The sequence below is a fragment of the Melospiza melodia genome, chromosome 6 (genome assembly GCF_035770615.1).
Source record: "Melospiza melodia melodia isolate bMelMel2 chromosome 6, bMelMel2.pri, whole genome shotgun sequence".
Taxonomy (NCBI): Eukaryota; Metazoa; Chordata; class Aves; order Passeriformes; family Passerellidae; genus Melospiza; species Melospiza melodia.
In genome coordinates, this window is record NC_086199.1 from 32400755 (window position 1) to 32418005 (window position 17251).

Sequence of the window (17251 nt, forward strand, 5' to 3'; positions counted from 1 at the left end):
CGCAACGGCCGACGCGGCCCGGCATTTTTCTCTAAATCGGCAGTAAATACAGCTGAGTAAAATTAGCTTGGTTTTCTTCCTTCTTTTGTAACTGAACTGTTTTTATTAAAAATCCTATTTGAATATGTAGAAAAAGTGGGGATGTCCTGTAATATATCGTAGCTTTTCTTGTTTACAGGGTGCTCACAAAGCATGCGTCCCTTAGAGTCCCACGGAAAGGTTCTCAGTGCGCTCTCTATCAAGGTATGTATTTACAAATAAGTGATCCCTTTAGATATTTGCCTGTGTACCTTTTCCTGTAATTCAGAGCTTGCGTTATGTGGGTTGTATGATAAACCTGTAAAACATGTAAGAATGGTTTTGCAAGTCTGAATCGTTGAAGGCAGCAATAAGTGGATTTAGAGCCTGTTCTTGAGCAGACAAAGGGAAAAAGTGTGACTTTGATGCTGAACTTGTCATTTTTCATTTGACTTGTCTTGAATGATTTAGGAATAGAGAGAACTAGAAAAAGAGAGAAATAGAATTGATTATTGGGCACTCCTCAAATGCTCACCATGATTCAGTGTAGAGCCAAAGGGAAGGGTGATGGAAGAGAGCTCTGTGCTTTGGAAGGAAATAAATTTAAACCTGATCTCCGCACAGAGTCTCACTAACTTCTTTTGTTTTAAAATACAAAATACGATTAGGAAGTGTTGGAAGTTAGTGTTTTGGGAAAGAAACGGCAGTTCCACAGAACATTCCATTGAACAGAGGCTCTGGGAAGGATTCATGTTGTAAGTGCTGTCACTGCAATCAGTTGGTGGTTCAGCCTTGAAACGTGCGCTTGCCCTTCTATAAAGCACTGTTTTGTTTGCCTTTCAGTGCTCTGAGTCTTGATAAATTGGAGAAGAGCCCAAGAGAAATTTTTCATCCCTTGATATAAAAGGTAGGAAGTGACTTGTTTTGGTTTGGTTCTTTTTCTTTATTATTTTCTGGAAATAAAAGTAATTAAGTATAGGTACTACTGGTTTGTTTCTTCCAGTAGCAGGTGATAACAATAGTAGTAGTAATAGTAAAAATAAAAATAGAAATAATAATAATAATAATAGTAATGTAATACTACTTAAACTGTCTTTATCCATTGGACTGGCCATTTCAAATCAAAACTTCTAAACACAAATCAAACCATCATCCTTGTAGAATCTTTCACAGCAGTGGGCTAAAGATCCTGGTTTTGTTGACAGGATTTATTGGTTCTGGAAGAGCAAGAGAGAAGTACAAGCCTAACTACTTCTAGCTCACAGACCCGTCCAGTGAACCCAGCTTTGTGTTTTGGTGGGCTTGTGATGACTTTGAAATCAATTGCTGATTCCAGTAAAAAAAATTCATGTTTTTTTGAACGTGACAGCAGAAATAACTTTAGGCACCAACTGAATAATAATAGATCACCAGTTTAAGTTAAAAATTCATGCTAGACTATCAAAATTTAAAGGTAAATTATTATGTATTAGGTGATGGTATAAAGTGTATGTTCTAATGTGTAATGCAAAGATGCATACATACCTGAAAGTCCTTAGAGGAAACACATTTTTATGTCTGCTGTTTGACTGTTTACCATACGATATTTGGTTTTATTTCCCAGGGATCGGTGAATTTTAACTTTGGAGTCCTCTATGCTAAGGATGCTCAGCTTACAGATGGTGAAATATTCAGTAATGGTGAGTTTTTCACCTTCTCTTTAATTGCTATGCTGATCTGAATAAGAAGAAAAACAAAAGCAAGAGAAAAAATGGATGGTTTATTATTTTTTACGCTGTTACGTTTGTTTCCTCAGTATTTGCTGCAGCTCTGCGAACCCAAGCTTTGGGTTCCTTCTGTCCCACTGGGAGTTGCCCAATTTGGTTGCATCTGGTGAAATTCACCCTGAGACCTTACAGAAGCAGCTGCAACTACGTGAGAGCCATTTGCAGTTCTCTCCAGACACCTGGAGAATGGGTGACGTTTCTGAGGATCCGGCGAGCGTGCTTCTATCAAAACTCAGTCTGTGAAATTTCTGGGGAAAACCCTTCTGTGTCCTAAAGGGTTCAAACTCTGGTGAGGATCCAGTTATCAGGTGCTCACCTGGATGGTTCCAGCTCCCAAAGGTAACACTTGTACTCTTGCCCTGTAGTTTACATCTATTGTATTTTTGTTATTTTGCAAGATTTTTTGTCTTTGCAAAATCTTGTGCATTTCACTCTTTGGAACCTCTCAGATGGTTCTTTGGTGCAGCACCACCCCATGGGACACTTGGCTGCTGTCCTGAAGGGTTTGGTCGCTAGAATTGTAAATCCTGGAGAGTTTATAAGTCTTCTGTCCCCAGGGAGGTATCATGCTTGGTTTACTTTTGTTCTGTTGGTTAGGCGCTGCTTCTCGTTGCAAGTACGAATTTCAAACTGCCCTGTTCTTATTTTAACTGTTTTCCTGGTTCTCTCCGCATGGCAGGGAAAGACTCTCGTATCCTTGTCGTCGGGCTCGGTGCTGTCCAAGAAGACACAGAGACTACAAAAACCATAAGAAGCCAAATATGACTGCAGGGAAAAGAAGCTGGAGAGAACAGAAGGTGATATTGTTATCCTTACCCTGTATTAGAAACATCCGCTGTGCTTTGATGCTGGCAGCTGCCAGGGGCTTGTTAGCTCTTTGTAGGCAGGTGTAGGTGTTCACTTGTAGTTTTTTTCTCTGGACAAGTCAATTCAAACTTTGCTCAGCTGATATTTGCAGATTACTCTCTAGCACAGTCCAGCATGACATTTTTGAATGTTGTAAAAATACCATGTTACTTGGAAATTGCTAATGAAGAGAAGCTTTAGGGGAAAATAAGATGCCAGGGTTGGGAGATGTGAGAAGAAGTGTGTGGGGACGTTAGACTGAAGTAAAGCACACTTGAAGCTGGACTGGCACGCTGGCAGGTCCCCTATTAAACAGTAGTGCTGAGATTAGCCTGGGGGTTGCCCATTGTTTCTGTAGAAATCAATGTTTCCTGGTCTTCAGAGGTAAGCTGCTTTGAAAAGCTGGAAGGTGTAGCATGCTGACAATCCCCGTGCTTTGGATTAAAAGTAGATTTCAGAAGGGTCCTAAGCTTTTGTCTTTTCCTAGAAGTTGATGTAATCCTGTCGAGGAGTTTTTAGTTCTGTGTTGCCATGTCATCCATCAGAGCCCTGTTGTACTAATCATCATAAAAGTACAAAGCAAAAAATCAGACCCTGTCCCAACCACTTAGAGCCCAGAACACGATTTCCTCGGGCTGCCATTTGTGTGCCATCAGTACTCACCACGAATTGACCCCTCTGGCTCTGACACAGCACCTGGATGCTGACGGAAGGGGGCTGGTCACAGACCCTCGAGGTGCCCGTCCCACAGGGAGGGAGAGGACGAGGCAGTGTGGCCTGCAAGGAGGGTGTCGTCCCCAGAGAGCAGCCGGTGACTCCATGCCTGCCCGGGGCTCCGGGTGCACCCTCGGGGTGGACGCCTGCCCTCAGGTTTCCCTCTGGGCACCCGGGGAGGGAACCAGGTCCATCCGTGTGGCAGCTGCAGGGCCTGCAGGCTCTGGGCCCTGGAGCCGAGTGAGCCTGAGCTGCTGCATGCTTGCTGTGAGCTTTGGGGTGAGGGTGCATCACTGCAGGCCTGGGATGGATTGAAATGCACTGAGGAAACCAGAGGGAGGAGGGAGGGAGGGAAATGCTCTGTTAACATGTGCCAATTCTTCTGTCAGACTCATCACGGCGGGACAGCGTGAAGACTGAAAGTGTAAGAAGATGTGGAGGGAAACAGAGAATCTGACAGGAGCAGCGGACGCACAAGTGCACGAATTTTGCTTTTTGCTTGGATGTAAACGCAGGAGTTGAAAGGAATTTGGCAGTGAGAAGGGACATTTCAGAAGGAGAAGAAGAAAAAGAAGTTGTTGTTGCTGTTGCTACAGTCCTGGCAAAAGCTTTTGTTCTAGGTAATAAAAGAAGTTAGTTTAAAAAACAAAAAGGAAATATGTAGTGGTTTTTTTTTACTTCACTATGATATTCATTGGTGGTATATGGTGTGTTGTTTTATTTCTTGGTATTATTAACTCTGTGTAAATTGTTTTTTGAGTGAAGCTGACTTTCTGGATGGGTTGGTTTGTATTTGAGGCAGGATTAATTTCCATAGGGTTCTTTCATAGATTTCTGATGGGTATTACTGGGATTTTGGTTTTGTTTACTGTATGTATAAACCTAGAGCTTTGGTAGGGCCAGCTGGGCTGCTGGAGTTTTGGGTGTGAATTTATTAGATGGCTTTTGTTAAATGCAGTTTTTAATTTTTGAAATGTTTTTCAGTGTAGTGGTTTTAAGGTGGTTTTTAAGAATTCAATGTATTGTTTTATTTTGTTTGTAGTTGGTGTATGATAAGGGATGTGGTGTGACTTCTTGAAGGCTATGGGTTTGGTGTTCCTAAGTTCTGATTTCTTTCTGGTTCCATAGTTTTTTTTATGTTTATTTTTTGGGACAGGAGCATTTATATGGTGGGTTTTATAGGCAATATGTTTTTTAATTTAGGTAGTGATATTTTTTAGTATTTTAATAGTTTAGGTTTTTTATTTTCATGGTTTTAATTTTTTTTTTTATTTTTTCAAATAACTTTGATAGATCATAGGTTATTATTTGTGCATTAGCATAAAGGTAGAGCTTTGGGGACTTTTTTTAGTAATGTTTAGGGTCAGTCGTGCAGTTTTGAGTCTAGTGAGTTGGTTTGATTTAATTTTTATTGGGTGTTTGTTTTTATTAGCAGTTGTGTCATTTTCAAGGTGTGTTTGAGTTTTTTGGGGTTTTTGAGATACTGGTTTAGGAGGAAGTTTATGATGAGCATGTGCGGAGGTTTTGGGCTACTTTATAGTGGGATTTAAAATTTATTTACAGTTAGGTTTATTTGAGTTTTTATTAGGGTTCATTGTTGTGGGATGTTTGTTCCGTTAGTAATAGAAATAGGTTTTGTTTTGCTGTGCTGCGATGGGATGGGCGTGTGCTGCGTGCCGGTGCTGACAAAGGTACAGTATTGTTGTGGCTCTGGTGTGTCGGGTTAATGAACTTCTATGGTTTAATATAGAGATGAAAATAAAAATAAATATAAATTTAAAAATAAATATAAAATTAGAGTAGTAAACATAAATATAGATAACAGATACATACGTAAAACTATAATATATGGTATATAATTGTAACGTATTATCACACAGATAAATGATAGTCTATTTTATATATATATATACACAAAGATATATAAATATAGATTGTAAATATAAAAATATTTAAATAGAGTTAAAGTAAATTGGGGGGGTTTATTTAGGTTATAGGCTGGGGTTTTTAAATGATAGAAATAAAATATAAATTCAGATATACAAATATATATAGAAATACAAATATCTATACATATTTAATTTAAACAAATATAAGTAAGAAAATATATATAATGCAGAAAATATATATCTATGATTATATTAGAAGGTATTCTCTCTAATATATATAATATCTATTAATAAACTAAATAAAAATATCCATATGAATATCATTATAATTTTGAAAAATAAATTTACTTCCTGCATTTTAAATCTGGTTCAAATAAAGGGGTGTCCTTGGTTTTTAACTGGGTTAGAGGCAGGAGTTTTATTTTAAATAATGTAAGTAATATAGAAATGTGGATCTTAAGATAGAAATATATAATAAATATATAAAGAGAAATTGCTGAAGTATGAATATAAATTTATATATAAATATATGTAAGTAATATGAAGAGTTGTAGTACAGAATATAAATAACATTTTACGGGAATATAAATATAAAAATATGTAAATATAGTTTAAAAGAAAGGGAATGTTTTGGCTTTTATTTAAGTAGAGGCAGGGGTTTTATTTTGAATATTATAAGTGTTAGAGAAGTAAAAATCTTGACGCAGAAATATTTAATCAATGTACAAAAATATGTATAAAAATATAGAAATAACTACTCGCATCAGATGTCATATAGAATGTAAATTTATTCATAACTTGACATTGGTAAAGATAAATGTATAAGTAAGCAATAGACATTAATATACATTATTATAAATACAAATAGGAATATAAAAATCAGACATAAGGATAAAAGCTATTTAAATATTTTTTAAAAGAAAGGGTTGGGGTCTTTTTTATTATTGGGGTAGAGGCAGGGTTTTTATTTTAAATAATATGAATGTAGATATTATTGTTATCTATTTCTAAATATTGAGATATAAAATCAAGATATAAATATATATACATAAACACAAAATAGAAGTAAATATAAATAATAGGAATAGATGTAATGGAGAATACAAATAAGAGTATACATTAGTATACATTTTAAATGTAAAAGTGAATATGAACCTGGAAAATAGAACTTTAAAAAATATTTAAATACAGTTGAGAAGACTGAGGTTCTTTTTGGCTTTAATGTGGGTAGAGGCAGGGGTTTTATTTTAAATAATGTAAGTGTTACAGATGGAAAAATCCTAACACAGAAAGATATAATATATATATAAAGATCTGAATAAAAGTATATAAAAATATAAGTAATAGGAACACATGTAACATAGAATATAAATTTATAAATAAATCGCTAAATATGAATGCAAAATCGATCATACATCAGTAAACATTTTAAATATAAATTTGAAAAATATTTTTTAAAAAAATTTAAAAAGAGTTGAAATGAAAGGGGGTTTTATTTGCCATGTATGGGGTAGAGGCAGGGGTTTTATTTTGAGTACTGTGAGTGTTACAGAAGTAAAAATCCTAACAGAAATATATACTTACTATGTAAAAATATTTATAAAAATATACAAATAAATTTAAGTTTTAGGGATATATGCAATATGGAATAGAAATGTATTTATAAAAAGAAATGTATAAATGGACAATGTACATCAATATACATTGTAAATAGAAATGTGAATATTAATATGAAAAAATAATATATCTATTATTATATAAAAAGGTATTCTCTCCAATATATATAATATCTATAAATATAACAAATGAAAATTACAAATATAGATGTGAATAAAATTATGACAAACAAAATTATTTTTAAAATTTTAAATTTGTTTTAAAGAAAGGGGTGTCTTTGCTTTTTATTTCGTTAGAGGCAGGGGTTTTATTTTAAATAATATAAGTACTATAGAAATGTAAATCGACATACAGAAATATATAATAAATATATAGAGATATAAAGATATAATACCAAACGATGAATAGAAATAGAAACCTATGTAAGTAACATGAAGAGATGCAATATATAATATAATTTTTATTATACAGTAATATAAATTCTAAATATAAATGCGAATATAAATATGAAAAATATATGATGGGGGCTCGGAGCAGCCCAGGTATGAGCTGTCAGGATGGTGGGGGCTCGGAGCAGCCCAGGTGTGAGTGTGAGGATGATGGGGGCTCGGAGCAGCCCAGGTGTGAGTGTGAGGATGATGAGGGGCCGGCTCCTGCCGGGGCGAGGCTGTTTTAGGGGGAGGCTTTGCCTCAGCTCCCTTTTGCATGGAGCTGCTGAGTAGAGGGGTTTATGGGGCGCTCCCGGCGCTGTCTCATAGAAGGACTGCGAGAGCTTCCCACAGGGTCGGGGGGAACACCTGGAGCTGCGCTTGGGTACGTGGAGCATCGCTTAAAGGAGGTGCCGAGGGAGGAATCTTTGTGCCGGGGAGCAGCAGCCGAACAGGTGAGCCCGTGTGGGTTTGGAGCGGGGAATTTTGTCCTTCCCCTTTGCAATTTCATCTTGCCAGTCCCTCCCCGGATCCCCAGGAACAAAAATGGAGCTTATGAGGACAAAAGGGATTAAGGAGAAGGAAGCAGCTCCTCTTCTTTTATTGTCTGCGTTTGACCTGAGTGGATCCCTCTTCACTTGTGGTTTTAAGGGTGTTGATTGCAGGAAAAGCTGCCTTTTCCAGGCTGTTAGGGGTATCCCTGGGGTGACAGGGAATCCCTGCGTTCTATTCTAAGGGGAATGGGAAAAGTATTCTTGTGGTATTATGGGTTTGATTTGAAGGCAGCCACCCCATTTGCACCACCCTCAGGTTTAAATGGAGGGGGCAGCCCTGGTGTCCCTCCTTTTCAAGGGTTTGAATGGAGGTCGAAATCGCCCTTTCCCATCAGTCAAAGGCTTTCATTTGGGGAGCGCCCCTTCTTTTCTGCTCTCCTAGGGGGTGAAATTTTAGGGGAGAACGCATTTCTTTGCCCTTGTTGAAGTGAGGTGCGCCCCGTCTGCGGTTTCGGGGTTGGCTTGCGGGAAGCCGCAGCTCCGGCAGCGTTTGTAGGGCTGCAATGGGGCTGTGCCGCTGCATTGGAGGGCGCTCCCCGTGCCCGCGGCCCGGCCCGGAACGTTCCCGCTCGGGCAGCTGCCGGGGCGCACGGGGGATTCGGCGCGGCCGGGCCGGCCAAGGGTGGCAGGGGCGGAGCCGCGCCGGTGCGAGCCGTGCGGAGCCGAGCGGAGCAGGGCCGGGCCGGCCAAGGGCAGCAGAGGCGGCGCGGGCGCTGCTGCGCCGGCCCGGGCGGTGCCGGCCGCTCAGGCCGCTCCGGGCGCGGGGCTCGGGCGCTGCCGGTAGCCCCGGGCCCGGTGCCGGCCCCGCCGGGCAGGGGCAGCGGGCGGGGCTCCCCGGGACGGCGCCGGCCCCGCGTGCCGGAGCAGCCGCCGCAGGAGCCGCTTTCCTGCCGGGAGCCGCGCTCCGTCCGGGGCCGGCAGCGAGCGCGGGGTTCGGCCGCTCCAAGTTCGGCGGTGCCGTGGCTCGGAGGCGCTTTGGAGGCGTTGATTGCATCGCTGGGTTCGGTTTGCAGCGGGTGTACGCTAAGGGATACGGTGTTCTTCCTGAGCGGCACGGTTCTCGGTGCCGGTAGGGATGATAAAGGTTCGTTTCGGATTGGGTTTTGTAGTCGGATATATATTTTTTTGGCGGGGTGTTATGTTTAGAAGGGCGCGCCATGGTTTTTCCGGGTCGTAGCGCGAAGCAGCGGTTCGGATTTTAATTCTGTTGCGGTGGCTTTTATTAGCGTGAGTGTGTAGTGTTTGTTTTGGGGGGCTTGAGGTAGCGTCGTGTCGTTCATAGCAGCGGGTTTTTAATCTCGATAATTGCATGTGTGTTTATCGTCTTCCAGGGCTTTTATTTGTTTGGTTTGTTTGATTGTAGTGTATGTTTTATGGTTACGGGTAATTTGGGGGACATTGTTTATGGTTACGTTTGTCTTTAGTCTTTGTGTTTGTTTCTAGGGGGTATTTTTATTTTGATAGCTTGAGGCACTATGGGTTTATTCAGTTGGGAATAATTTTTTTGTTGCAGATTTAAGTTTATCTGGTTTTTGATATTATTCCTGTTGTTGGTTTCTTTATTTTCTTTTTTTGGTTGTTGTTGTTGTTGTCTTTTAATGTATTTGAGTATTGTTTATCAGGGTTTATTTTGGGAACATGGGTATTTATATGGTGGGTTTTTAAAGTATTTATTTATTTGGGTAGTTAATTTCTTAGTTTTTAGTGGTTGAGATGTTTTTCCATTTTGTTAATTAGTTCAGGTTTTACAGTTATTTTTACAGAGGATTGTTTATTCCTTGAGTTAGTGTAGAGGTAGAATTTTGTTGGGTTTTTTTTCAGTAACGTCGTTCAGGGTGAGTGGCACTGGCTTGAGTTGAGTAGATTGGTTTGACTTTTTTTTAGTACTTTTTGTAATTTGCTGTGTGTGTTTCTATAGGATTTTCTTTTATTTGGGTTCCATTTTTCTGTCGTGATGAGAATTGTTACTGAAAAGAGCGTTCTTTGTTTTTTCGCTGACACTTGTTTGGCTGTTGGAGGTATCTTGATGTTTTTGGAAGATATTGGTGGGAATTTGATGCTGTTTGTTCTGTCATTCCATCTAGGAATTGGATTTTAAATATATAATTATGACTCTAACTATATTGAAACAAAAGAAGTAGATGTGTAGCAATGGGAGTGAGCCAATTTTATTTTTATATATTCGGTCAATTTTTAAAATTTAACATGTAACATAAGTCATTATATGTTACAATAAGTTATTCTAATTTTCATAGAGTATTGTGTGTGTTTATAGATATATGAATAAAGAATATAAGTGTAAATACAACCCAAACAAAAATACAAATATATAAATGTATTGCAACTATATGCAGATATATAAAAAATTAATAATAAATTGTAAATGTAAAATAACATAAATTGATACAATATATAATACAAGTAATACTGTATATATTTTATTAAAAATATTATAGGAAATGGATATAAAATAGATTTAAATATGGATGTGATATATCTATCTATCTATATATATCTATCATTTGTTGTATATTATGATAAATATAAATATAAAAAAAAATTTAGGTAGTTTAAAATAATGGATGGTTTTGTTTTTTCTTTGCCAAAGCAGGGGTTTTAGTGTAAAAATTACAAATACAAATAATACAAAGGTAGAAATATAAGCATAGAAATATATCATAAACACATTAAAGATTTATATGAAAATTAGAAATATAAGGAAAAATAAGTTGTAGCAGTAGATATGGTAAATAATTAAGAAAATAATTCCCGTATATTTTTGAATAAAGTGCATATTAAATATAGTTATTAATATAATGCATCAATATAAACTATAAATATATATAAAATATCAACTATCTATAAGAAGGAATAAAAGCTCTGTGTCACGTGCAGCAGTAGAAAATTTCAGGCTCCCAGGGAATAAATAGTTTTCTTTAAATCATTTTCGTTTTGGATTTTTTTTTTTTTACTCCCGGGTAGCCTGAAAGTTACTACTGCTGCTCTTTTATTCTAAAGGTGGAAAGGAAAACCAAGATCAGAAATACAAGAAAGGGGAAGGGAAGGGAAGGAAGGGAAGCAGGGGAGCAAGAGGGAAGGGAAGTGGTGAAAAACAGAGTGAAAAAAAGTAAAAAGAGTTGGAGGGAAAAAGAGAGGGCATTCGGGAGGAGCGGTGCTGCCTCAGGTCCTTCCCCGCCCTGGGGCGAAGGACCCGTTTGATGCCCGGGAAGGACTGCAGCTCCCGGTGGCTCCCGGGGGACGGAGCCGTGGCTGTCAGCCCGAGACTCCAACTCCCGGCAGGCCCTGCTGCCGGCGCGGCGTGTGACGCAACGGCTGACGCGGCACATGAGTGGCTGCCAGCCCGAGACTCCAACTCCCGGCAGGCCCTGCTGCCGGCGCGGCGTGTGACGCAACGGCCGACGCGGCCCGGCATTTTTCTCTAAATCGGCAGTATATACAGCTGAGTAAAATTAGCTTGGTTTTCTTCCTTCTTTTGTAACTGAACTGTTTTTATTAAAAATCCTATTTGAATATGTAGAAAAAGTGGGGATGTCCTGTAATATATCGTAGCTTTTCTTGTTTACAGGGTGCTCACAAAGCATGCGTCCCTTAGAGTCCCACGGAAAGGTTCTCAGTGCGCTCTCTATCAAGGTATGTATTTACAAATAAGTGATCCCTTTAGATATTTGCCTGTGTACCTTTTCCTGTAATTCAGAGCTTGCGTTCTGTGGGTTGTATGATAAACCTGTAAAACATGTAAGAATGGTTTTGCAAGTCTGAATCGTTGAAGGCAGCAATAAGTGGATTTAGAGCCTGTTCTTGAGCAGACAAAGGGAAAAAGTGTGACTTTGATGCTGAACTTGTCATTTTTCATTTGACTTGTCTTGAATGATTTAGGAATAGAGAGAACTAGAAAAAGAGAGAAATAGAATTGATTATTGGGCACTCCTCAAATGCTCACCATGATTCAGTGTAGAGCCAAAGGGAAGGGTGATGGAAGAGAGCTCTGTGCTTTGGAAGGAAATAAATTTAAACCTGATCTCCGCACAGAGTCTCACTAACTTCTTTTGTTTTAAAATACAAAATACGATTAGGAAGTGTTGGAAGTTAGTGTTTTGGGAAAGAAACGGCAGTTCCACAGAACATTCCATTGAACAGAGGCTCTGGGAAGGATTCATGTTGTAAGTGCTGTCACTGCAATCAGTTGGTGGTTCAGCCTTGAAACGTGCGCTTGCCCTTCTATAAAGCACTGTTTTGTTTGCCTTTCAGTGCTCTGAGTCTTGATAAATTGGAGAAGAGCCCAAGAGAAATTTTTCATCCCTTGATATAAAAGGTAGGAAGTGACTTGTTTTGGTTTGGTTCTTTTTCTTTATTATTTTCTGGAAATAAAAGTAATTAAGTATAGGTACTACTGGTTTGTTTCTTCCAGTAGCAGGTGATAACAATAGTAGTAGTAATAGTAAAAATAAAAATAGAAATAATAATAATAATAATAGTAATGTAATACTACTTAAACTGTCTTTATCCATTGGACTGGCCATTTCAAATCAAAACTTCTAAACACAAATCAAACCATCATCCTTGTAGAATCTTTCACAGCAGTGGGCTAAAGATCCTGGTTTTGTTGACAGGATTTATTGGTTCTGGAAGAGCAAGAGGGAAGTACAAGCCTAACTACTTCTAGCTCACAGACCCGTCCAGTGAACCCAGCTTTGTGTTTTGGTGGGCTTGTGATGACTTTGAAATCAATTGCTCATGCCAGTAAAAAAACTTGATGTTTTTTTGAACGTGACAGCAGAAATAACTTTAGGCACCAACTGAATAATAATAGATCACCAGTTTAAGTTAAAAATTCATGCTAGACTATCAAAATTTAAAGGTAAATTATTATGTATTAGGTGATGGTATAAAGTGTATGTTCTAATGTGTAATGCAAAGATGCATACATACCTGAAAGTCCTTAGAGGAAACAAATTTTTATGTCTGCTGTTTGACTGTTTACCATACGATATTTGGTTTTATTTCCCAGGGATCGGTGAATTTTAACTTTGGAGTCCTCTATGCTAAGGATGCTCAGCTTACAGATGGTGAAATATTCAGTAATGGTGAGGTTTTCACCTTCTCTTTAATTGCTATGCTGATCTGAATAAGAAGAAAAACAAAAGCAAGAGAAAAAAATGGATGGTTTATTATTTTTTTACGCTGTTACGTTTGTTTCCTCAGTATTTGCTGCAGCTCTGCGAACCCAAGCTTTGGGTTCCTTCTGTCCCACTGGGAGTTGCCCAATTTGGTTGCATCTGGTGAAATTCACCCTGAGACCTTACAGAAGCAGCTGCAACTACGTGAGAGCCATTTGCAGTTCTCTCCAGACACCTGGAGAATGGGTGACGTTTCTGAGGATCCGGCGAGCGTGCTTCTATCAAAACTCAGTCTGTGAAATTTCTGGGGAAAACCCTTCTGTGTCCTAAAGGGTTCAAACTCTGGTGAGGATCCAGTTATCAGGTGCTCACCTGGATGGTTCCAGCTCCCAAAGGTAACACTTGTACTCTTGCCCTGTAGTTTACATCTATTGTATTTTTGTTATTTTGCAAGATTTTTTGTCTTTGCAAAATCTTGTGCATTTCACTCTTTGGAACCTCTCAGATGGTTCTTTGGTGCAGCACCACCCCATGGGACACTTGGCTGCTGTCCTGAAGGGTTTGGTCGCTAGAATTGTAAATCCTGGAGAGTTTATAAGTCTTCTGTCCCCAGGGAGGTATCATGCTTGGTTTACTTTTGTTCTGTTGGTTAGGCGCTGCTTCTCGTTGCAAGTACGAATTTCAAACTGCCCTGTTCTTATTTTAACTGTTTTCCTGGTTCTCTCCGCATGGCAGGGAAAGACTCTCGTATCCTTGTCGTCGGGCTCGGTGCTGTCCAAGAAGATACAGAGACTACAAAAACCATAAGAAGCAAAATATGACTGCAGGGAAAAGAAGCTGGAGAGAACAGAAGGTGATATTGTTATCCTTACCCTGTATTAGAAACATCCGCTGTGCTTTGATGCTGGCAGCTGCCAGGGGCTTGTTAGCTCTTTGTAGGCAGGTGTAGGTGTTCACTTGTAGTTTTTTTCTCTGGACAAGTCAATTCAAACTTTGCTCAGCTGATATTTGCAGATTACTCTCTAGCACAGTCCAGCATGACATTTTTGAATGTTGTAAAAATACCATGTTATTTGGAAATTGCTAATGAAGAGAAGCTTTAGGGGAAAATAAGATGCCAGGGTTGGGAGATGTGAGAAGAAGTGTGTGGGGACGTTAGACTGAAGTAAAGCACACTTGAAGCTGGACTGGCACGCTGGCAGGTCCCCTATTAAACAGTAGTGCTGAGATTAGCCTGGGGGTTGCCCATTGTTTCTGTAGAAATCAATGTTTCCTGGTCTTCAGAGGTAAGCTGCTTTGAAAAGCTGGAAGGTGTAGCATGCTGACAATCCCCGTGCTTTGGATTAAAAGTAGATTTCAGAAGGGTCCTAAGCTTTTGTCTTTTCCTAGAAGTTGATGTAATCCTGTCGAGGAGTTTTTAGTTCTGTGTTGCCATGTCATCCATCAGAGCCCTGTTGTACTAATCATCATAAAAGTACAAAGCAAAAAATCAGACCCTGTCCCAACCACTTAGAGCCCAGAACACGATTTCCTCGGGCTGCCATTTGTGTGCCATCGGTACTCACCACGAATTGACCCCTCTGGCTCTGACACAGCACCTGGATGCTGACGGAAGGGGGCTGGTCACAGACCCTCGAGGTGCCTGTCCCACAGGGAGGGAGAGGACGAGGCAGTGTGGCCTGCAGGGAGGGTGTCGTCCCCAGAGAGCAGCCGGTGACTCCATGCCTGCCCGGGGCTCCGGGTGCACCCTCGGGGTGGACGCCTGCCCTCAGGTTTCCCTCTGGGCACCCGGGGAGGGAACCAGGTCCATCCGTGTGGCAGCTGCAGGGCCTGCAGGCTCTGGGCCCTGGAGCCGAGTGAGCCTGAGCTGCTGCATGCTTGCTGTGAGCTTTGGGGTGAGGGTGCATCACTGCAGGCCTGGGATGGATTGAAATGCACTGAGGAAACCAGAGGGAGGAGGGAGGGAGGGAAATGCTCTGTTAACATGTGCCATTTCTTCTGTCAGACTCATCACGGCGGGACAGCGTGAAGACTGAAAGTGTAAGAAGATGTGGAGGGAAACAGAGAATCTGACAGGAGCAGCGGACGCACGAGTGCACGAATTTTGCTTTTTGCTTGGATGTAAACTCAGGAGTTGAAAGGAATTTGGGAGTGAGAAGGGACATTTCAGAAGGAGAAGAAGAAAAAGAAGTTGTTGTTGTTGTTGCTACAGTCCTGGCAAAAGCTTTTGTTCTAGGTAATAAAAGAAGTTAGTTTAAAAAACAAAAAGGAAAAATGTAGTGTTTTTTTTTTACTTCACTATGATATTCATTGGTGGTATATGGTGTGTTGTTTTATTTCTTGGTATTATTAACTCTGTGTAAATTGTTTTTTGAGTGAAGCTGACTTTCTGGATGGGTTGGTTTTTATTTGAGGCAGGATTAATTTCCATAGGGTTCTTTCATAGATTTCTGATGGGTATTACTGGGATTTTGGTTTTGTTTACTGTATGTATAAACCTAGAGCTTTGGTAGGGCCAGCTGGGCTGCTGGAGTTTTGGGTGTGAATTTATTAGATGGCTTTTGTTAAATGCAGTTTTTAATTTTTGAAATGTTTTTCAGTGTAGTGGTTTTAAGGTGGTTTTTAAGAATTCAATGTATTGTTTTATTTTGTTTGTAGTTGGTGTATGATAAGGGATGTGGTGTGACTTCTTGAAGGCTATGGTTTTGGTGTTCCTAAGTTCTGATTTCTTTCTGGTTCGATAGTTTTTTTTATTTTTATTTTTTGGGACAGGAGCATTTATATGGTGGGTTTTATAGGCAATATGTTTTTTAATTTAGGTAGTGATAATTTTTAGTATTTTAATAGTTTAGGTTTTTTATTTTCATGGTTTTAATTTTTTTTTTTATTTTTTCAAATAACTTTGATAGATCATAGGTTATTATTTGTGCATTAGCATAAAGGTAGAGCTTTGGGGACTTTTTTTAGTAATGTTTAGGGTCAGTCGTGCAGTTTTGAGTCTAGTGAGTTGGTTTGATTTAATTTTTATTGGGTGTTTGTTTTTATTAGCAGTTGTGTCATTTTCAAGGTGTGTTTGAGTTTTTTGGGGTTTTTGAGATACTGGTTTAGGAGGAAGTTTATGATGAGCATGTGCGGAGGTTTTGGGCTACTTTATAGTGGGATTTAAAATTTATTTACAGTTAGGTTTATTTGAGTTTTTATTAGGGTTCAGTGTTGTGGGATGTTTGTTCCGTTAGTAATAGAAATAGGTTTTGTTTTGCTGTGCTGCGATGGGATGGGCGTGTGCTGCGTGCCGGTGCTGACAAAGGTACAGTATTGTTGTGGTTCTGGTGTGTCGGGTTAATGAACTTCTATGGTTTAATATAGAGATGAAAATAAAAATAAATATAAATTTAAAAATAAATATAAAATTAGAGTGGTAAACATAAATATAGATAACAGATACATACGTAAAACTATAATATATGGTATATAATTGTAACGTATTATCACACAGATAAATGATAGTCTATTTTATATATATATACACAAAGATATATAAATATAGATTGTAAATATAAAAATATTTAAATAGAGTTAAAGTAAATTGGGGGGGTTTATTTAGGTTATAGGCTGGGGTTTTTAAATGATAGAAATAAAATATAAATTCAGATATACAAATATATATAGAAATACAAATATCTATACATATTTAATTTAAACAAATCTAAGTAAGAAAATATATATAATACAGAAAATATATATCTATGATTATATTAGAAGGTATTCTCTCTAATATATATAATATCTATTAATAAAATAAATAAAAATATTCATATGAATATCATTACAATTTTGAAAAATAAATTTACTTCCTGCATTTTAAATCTGGTTCAAATAAAGGGGTGTCCTTGGTTTTTATTTGGTTAGAGGCAGGAGTTTTATTTTAAATAATATAAGTAATATAGAAATGTGGATCTTAAGATAGAAATATATAATAAATATATAAAGAGAAATTGCTGAAGTATGAATATAAATTTATATATAAATATATGTAAGTAATATGAAGAGTTGTAGTACAGAATATAAATAACATTTTACGGGAATATAAATATAAAAATATGTAAATATAGTTTAAAAGAAAGGGAATGTTTTGGCTTTTATTTAAGTAGAGGCAGGGGTTTTATTTTGAATATTATAAGTGTTAGAGAAGTAAAAATCTTGACGCAGAAATATTTAATCAATGTATAAAAATATGTATAAAAATATAGAAATAACTACTCGCATCAGATGTCATATAGA

The 17251-nt window shown here is 38.4% G+C and overlaps 1 long non-coding RNA gene across 1 annotated transcript; it reads left to right on the top strand.

Moving 5' to 3' along the window:
- LOC134420379 (uncharacterized) lies at positions 1-15232 on the top strand. Its single transcript, XR_010028326.1, has 12 exons — positions 1-243; positions 862-925; positions 1622-1697; positions 1814-2123; positions 2464-2581; positions 3734-3964; positions 11419-11483; positions 12102-12165; positions 12862-12937; positions 13056-13365; positions 13706-13823; positions 14976-15232. It is a non-coding gene; the product is annotated as an uncharacterized LOC134420379 (long non-coding RNA).
- The last annotated feature ends 2019 nt before the right edge of the window (positions 15233-17251 follow it).